This window comes from Barbus barbus, assembly GCF_936440315.1.
Source record: "Barbus barbus genome assembly, chromosome: 5".
Taxonomy (NCBI): Eukaryota; Metazoa; Chordata; class Actinopteri; order Cypriniformes; family Cyprinidae; genus Barbus; species Barbus barbus.
In genome coordinates this window covers 19,960,053-19,967,188 of record NC_136733.1, presented here as the reverse complement: position 1 = coordinate 19,967,188, position 7,136 = coordinate 19,960,053, and the positions used below count along the sequence as shown (strand labels likewise).

General features: G+C 38.2%; 1 protein-coding gene across 1 annotated transcript in view; it reads left to right on the top strand.

Annotated features, from left to right (window-relative positions):
- LOC306869771 (SET-binding protein-like) overlaps window positions 1-7,136 on the top strand; it is a 65,375-nt gene continuing 58,239 nt past the window's right edge. Inside the window, exon 1 of the mRNA XM_079416676.1 lies at window positions 1-514. The gene's annotated coding sequence lies outside the window, so the exon portion shown is untranslated. The remainder of the gene's footprint in view (window positions 515-7,136) is intronic.

The window sequence follows — 7,136 nt, the reverse complement described above, 5'->3', positions numbered from 1 at the left end:
AGGGCCAGTCAGACTCAGAGCTCACCGATCATGATCAAAAACTCCAGCAAGAGTCACATCACACTCGCTTAAATCCGATCAAACACGTCCTGAGTCTGCATGTCGCTGGATATTTGCCCTGCACGACCGCTCGGCTCCGGTGTGCCATCTAACGCAGGACTGTGTATTATTAAGGATCGTAAGAGCAGGTTTGTTTTCTCCGCAGTGGGAAGGCTCGATCCTCCCCCGAGTCTGATGATGATTTGAGAGGGAAGCAATGCAGCGCTGTGACTGTACACCATATTCCTGCTTCAATCCACATTTCATCTGAATCTGCAGACGCACTCCACTGATCGACCGCGCTTCATTTATCTTTTTCCTTTCGGAAAACAAATCTCACCCGAGATTGCATCTGACGCCATTTTAAAGCGATAAAAACCTCGTTTGCTTGAGTTTGAGGGATTGTAAAGTGCTTGTCATAATCTAGTGGATGGATTTACTCTCGTAGACTTCAGCAGCAGCTTCAGAAAAATGGGTGAGTTTTTACCTCTGCGCTCCTTTAACCACCATTACAACATGCCATTTTTACGATAATATCATCATTTATCTTCCTTTATCTGTAATTGAACTGAAATGAGTAAACTGCTCGGGTTGTTGTGGATTAGTGAAGCACTTTCAAACTGCAGAGCTCCATTTTAACCACAAGAAAACAACGTGGACTATCGCCAGTCTGCTTTATTTAAACGGAATACTCTAAAATGTGTTTAATTTGACTTAAAGCTGCAAAATCTACATATCTATCAATACTTATGGCAATCATTGATGAGGAACGGTTCCATAGACTACAAAAGGTGAATGTTTCTGTAACTCACCCTGAAGGACAGCAGCATTTGAGAGTACCTGCGCTGTATGATCTGATATATATATATATATATATATATATATATATAGTGGTATATTCAAACGAAGAGGCATTATTCAGTGTAGTTTACTGTAATCGTGGCCGTGCATCAGTTTCCCGCTGATAGAGAGAGTAGGCGTGTGTTTGCACTGTCAAGCGCCTATAGTAATTTCCACTATAAGCCACCGTGTAGGCTTGCTTTCCATGTCAGATGTGTTCTTACTCATTACAGACTGAATGTGTCACAAAACATAGCGAGCTGTCTATCTAGACAGCGTTTGTGGGCAATTGAACGTCCTGTGCTGCCTAAAATGCTGTCAAGTAAGTTAGGTGTCTCACTAGGTTTTGAGACACATCAGCGTTTGGTCTGTGATGGGTAGCAATGATTTGAAGTGTTTGGCTTCATATCTGATCTGTCACGGTCCAGTTAATCTTTGCTGACATTTATATAATTTAGATATTATTCAGAACGGAAATTTCAGTAATTATTAGTATTCTTTTTAAATGGCCTATCCGATCTTAGATTAGTATCATGCCCCTCATTTGATTGGCTGAAATCTGTGCCTAATTGCAGAAAGGGGAGGAGCTATGAGAAGGTGATCTGAGTGGTTTTCTCAGCATCTTTGGATTGAAGAATGTTCTCCTGGGGAATTTTATGCCACCATAAAATCAAAATTCTCAATTCTTACATAATTTTAAAGGAATAGTGGACTGGTTTTTGAAAACAAATACATTTTCTCTTTTGAGACACTTTTTTACTTGTGTATATGTCTCAATAGGAAAGCAAACACTATCAAAACTTCCATTTCATGCCAACCTTTAATTTTGACACAGCTTGTTTGTCTTCTAGGAGACTGATATCATTTTAGAAAGCAAGCCAAGTGATATGCTTTGAATATCATACCTTAAAGGGATAAATCACCCAAAAATAAAAAAAATTTGTCTATACAATGGAAGTCAATGGTAATCAAAATAGTTTGGTTACCAGCATTATTCAAAATATCGTCCACAGAAAATCTATCCACAGAAGAAAGTCTTACAGGTTTGGAATGGCATGAGAGTGCATGAATGATAGCAGAACGGGTGAACTGTTTGAATTTGATCTGTTTTGTTACAACAATTTTCACAGTTTATCACATATTGTTGCTTAATAGAGACACATTCTCAATGTTAGCACAAATATTGAAGTTCTAAGGAGAAATATGAACTCAAATCTGGCATTTAACCTAAGTCGAGAGAAATTAGTGCTTTGGTTGCATCAGGCTTTGGTCAGAAGCACTGGTTAAAGCATTATTTTCACTGAGATCTTATGAAATACTCAATACAATACTGTGATCAATAATGGAGGCTATATGGGGTTTTGTGGTTGATGGAGTTTTGGGACAATATCAAATTTAGATTTGAGTGCTGTGGTTCTGACTATGACTGTATCACTGTGTAGTTGTTTCAGAATGGAAGAGGAACTGTTAGTTAGTCTTCATCGTTTCATAGAAAGCCAATGGAAAAACCCAGGTCAGATGAGGAGACTGAACACGTTTATCAAAACACAAACGCATCTACTTATGGAGCGCTTGCCCACAAAAAGATTCCAGAAAACCTATTGTATCCATATGCAGAGTATACGATTACACAAAAGAACCACAGTATTTGAGCAAAGGATAAATCCAAAGTGATGTTTATGTGTGTGAATGGAGCTCCCTCTGTTCCTGGCTATGGCTAGTTGCACTGGAGGACAGCCAAGTCCTGACAGGAGACAAAGGAAAGAGGGAGATATCCAAGGACATATCTAATTTTTGGCAGCCGTTCCAAACCAAATATCAGAACAAGAACACCTTTTGGCAGCAAGCTACAGGGGGAGGAGGGCCGTTTCATTTTTTTCTTTTTCTTTTGACTACAGCCATTTTGTTTTTGCTGCGGACAAAATTCCGATCTCTCCTCAGTTTAAAATGTACATTTTGGCAGAAATCCATTTGCTTTTGTGATCGAAGAAAACAAGACAAGGGCGGCAGGTTTTTTTGGGAGTTCAAGTGGGATTGGCTGCACGTTTGAAAACTTTGCTGCAGAAGGACGGTATCAGATGTGTTTCAGTTACTCGGGATTGTGTTGATGGATAACTCTCTAGAATTGTCAGTAATCTAATTCAAAGCGTCAATCAGTCAGACTTTGATTTATGCTTGATCCTTAAAGTTGATAAAATCCTGTAAACCTTATCTATTAATATAGTAAAGGAAATGGTTATTTGAATCTGTTTATCTGTGCATTGATGCAGTTGTGATTTGAACCACACTGTGGTAAGCACTGACCTTCAGTTTGCTGTTGCTAAGCAAGTCAAATCACAAAAGGGCAAAAGATCACACTTAAACAGCAGCTCTCATCTGAAGTAGGGTATGAAAAACTGCAGAAACCAATAGCATTAAATGCCTCTAAATTGACCTTTATTACTGTTCACGCAGGCAAGCTTTACACAGCATCCCTTAGGAATAAGCAGGTGATTTCTGTGAACCATGTGATTTTCAGTAAAATATGCTTATGAAGTAATTGGATATCATTCTTATGGAATGGAATGAAATGCTAAGCATTTCTATCTGCCATTATTGCACCTAAAAATGAAAATTGTCATCATTTTCACATTTTCTCATGTCATTCCAAACCTGTATGACTTTAGTTCATCTTTCGAAACACAAATTGAGATGTTTTTAATCAATTCTGAGTGATTTCTATCCCTCCATTAAAAGTCTATTCCACCAAAAAGTTCATAAAGACATTGTAAAAGTAATCCATATCTTCTAAAAAATGTATAATTGCTTTATATGATGAACCGATATCATTTAATTCCACAGAGGGACAAAAAGCATGAGAGAATAACTTCATGTCTGTTGAAAGTTGTAGAGGTTTGGAACAACATGAGGGTGAGTAAATAATGACAATGTTCATTTTTGTGAACTGTCCCTTTAAAGCTGCAGTGCAGTCCGTAACTTTTGGCGCTCTAGCGGTTAATAAATAGAACTGCGTGCGTCTTGCAGAAGAACATTGTAGCCGGAGCTGCTGCTCTGTTTATGTCTTATAGGCAAATCATGCAGGTACCGGGCGCCTCTGCAGCGCTTCCACCAGTACCAGTCTGAAATAGTCCGAATATATACACAAAAACACGGTTTGGAAAACGGATTCATGATGTACTCGCTCATTATATTCATTTTGTAAATGAATATCTGAACACAAAAAAGTTACGGACTGCAGCTTTAAATAAATAGTCAAATTTCAGAGTAACATAATTAGAAATGGCAGACATTGCAAATCAGAACTGAGACAGACCCTTCTCACAGTCACCTGATAAAAGAAAAGCTTTATTTGAAAGTTAACTATTGTTTCCTAACATTTACACATGAAGTGAACAGTTTCATTGTGGTACTGTGAACTCTTTAGATAATATAATCTCCACTACAGCCTTAATTATGTAGCTAAAGTAAGTGACATTGCATTCTTTAAATTAAATTTAAATCATATTTTTTGGGGGTAATTTCCATTAAATTGCATCTACAACTACAACACACAGATCCTCATAGACTTACATTGGAAAGGTGAAAATGGTGAACGTCAGCAGTTACTAATGTAGGACTGCTTTGTTGTTTTTAAGGCGGCGGTCACTTGAGTCGTGTTTTTGCCCACAGTCTCCTGCCAATAAAAACAGTGCTCTGTGTAGTAACTAACAACAAAGAGCGCAAGTATGAGTATATTTGTTTAATTAACTTTTTTGCGGCTTAGCAATTACTCAAGACAGCTGTGATTTCAGTTTAATTTAGCTTGCAGGCCTACTTGTATCTGTTGTTTCTTTTTGAGGTGATTTGGATTGTAAAGATCATTTCTGCCATGCCCGTCATGTCACTTCAGCACCTTTTCTCATTAGTGTTGTCTGTTGTGACTGCACAGCCATTCAAGAAACCAGATTTCCTCACTGGCTTTGAAATTAAAATCATGGTCAGCTTGTTTCACTGTGTGACTGCATCAGGTCAAGGCACTGGAAAAGAAAGCATGATTTTTAGACAGCAGACACATTTGGTTTAATTCGGTCTCAATCCTGGCAACCTTATGCGACCGGTGAGTGTTTATTTACGTCCCACCACTGTTGTAGAATATACTTTGCATAGCCGCCCAGAGTTACGGCACATAGAGTGTGTAATTCAGCCGTGTCATGACAATTGATGTCTTGAACAAATGTGGCCGGGATTGTGAAGTTTCATTTGTAGAACTGCAGGGCATGTGGCAGCCATGCCACTTCTGAAGGGCCTATTGATGTTAGCCAGAGTAGACGCCTTATTTGATTTAACACAAACAAAAATCAGCCTGTCAGGGAGAAGCACAGTCCGTTCAATATGGTGTGCTGCTGTGTAGCACCCCCCCCCCCCCCCCCCCCCCATTGCACCATGGGAAATATAACTGACAAGTGTTTCTTGCCAATACAGTTAGGCTGGGAGGTATTTCCAGTATTTACGAGATATATTATTATAATTTTTTTTTTTATTTGGTCATTAAAGTTGCAACGAAAAGGAAGTAGTGATAGATATTTTCTTCCTTATTGTGATGTACATCTGAGTAATGGCTTATGAAAAAATTAAAAAAATGAAAAATGTTGATTGTAGAGGGGTGGGATTTAAAGGCATAGTTCACCCAAAAATGACAATTCTGTCAGTATTTACTCACCCTCAAGTTGTTCCAAACCTATATAAGTTTCTTTCTTCTGTTGAACACAAAAGCAGGTCTTTTTGAAGAATGTTGGTTTCCAAACAGTTGACGGTAGCCACTGACTTCCATATAGCTTGGGGGGAAAAAAAATTAATATGAAGTAAATTTCTAAAGGCTACTGTTTGTTTACCAACATTCTTCAAAATATCTTCGTTTTTTGTTCAACAGAAGAAAGAAACTCGTACTGGTTTGGAACAAGTAGAGGTTGAGTAAATCATGTTAAAATGTAGGCTTTTTTTTTGGTGAACTATGCCTTTAAGCAGACTAAATGATTGGAGAAGTTAATAAGTCACCAGAGAGAAGTCTGACGCTTCCACCACAACATCCATTTATGACATTTTGATTTAAACAAATTACAAGGTGAATTATATGTATGAAAGAAATCACAATAAGTTCTTCCAGTTAATAGACAGAAATACATGCTTAATATTGAATAAGATTGAAGACTGTTTTGTGGCGGTAAAATATAGAAAACCTATGGAACAATTATTGTAAACAATTTAGAATTAAAGTATGTGTATTATTTCAAAGGAGTTTAAATTGTAAATGCATCCCTTTGATATTTTATCAAAAAGATGATAATACAGCTACTTAGAGTTTCTTGTGTTTGGACAGGATCTCAACAAATTGTGAGCACGGTTGTTTGGCAAGGCTATTTGTGAGTCTACCTCAAGCCTGCTCACTGTTCATGGCCTTAAAAGGGACTGGGACAGAGAGGAATCCTCTCACCACAGCAGACAGTCTTGACACCCGACTACAGATTGTGTCAGTTCAAAAAAAGTCCTTAGAGCACAGGCTTTGAAAGAAGCTAAGAACATACATCTCACTTCTTAACAATATATACTGTCATATTAAAACCAGCGATCGACAGTAAGGTTATTTTTAGGAGTTTAGGTCTTAAGCCGTAAAAATTTATGAAATTCAGTGACATCTCAACACTGGCCTGACAATTCTCTCATCTGTAACACAGGTTAGCTGATTATCCTTTCTGTTAAGCCCAGATTACAGTTTCATTGTGAACTTTTCAGTAACTTATTGAAATGCCAGGCATTTGATTGAATTTTTTTGCATTATGTCATCATTAACCCAGTTGAGCTGATTTTGTCGAGCTGATTTAGATGAATTCGTTCAGATAATTGCCCCCCGATGCTCTGATCATCTTAATTGAGATGCATCAGAAAAGAGGGCAGATCAGTATGTAAAGCCTCTTGAGTATGAGCGTCTGAATATATCCCCCCCTTTGAGTCTGCCACAGGCAGCGCTGCTGACACAGAACTGCTTGATGTGTTGTAGTTACCCACGGTCTGCCCGGGGCATATTTGTGATAATAATAAACCTGTTTATGAGCCGACTGTTTTCTTACACAATTAGTGTGCAGTTAGCGTGCCCACTCTGCCAGACAGAGCTTTCTGTTACATAAACTGGGTCTTAGGGTTTAGTATTGTGTAAGGGGCATTATGTTTGTGAGATACACTTATACAACCAGGAAACACACTGATTATTGACTGGGCTCTTG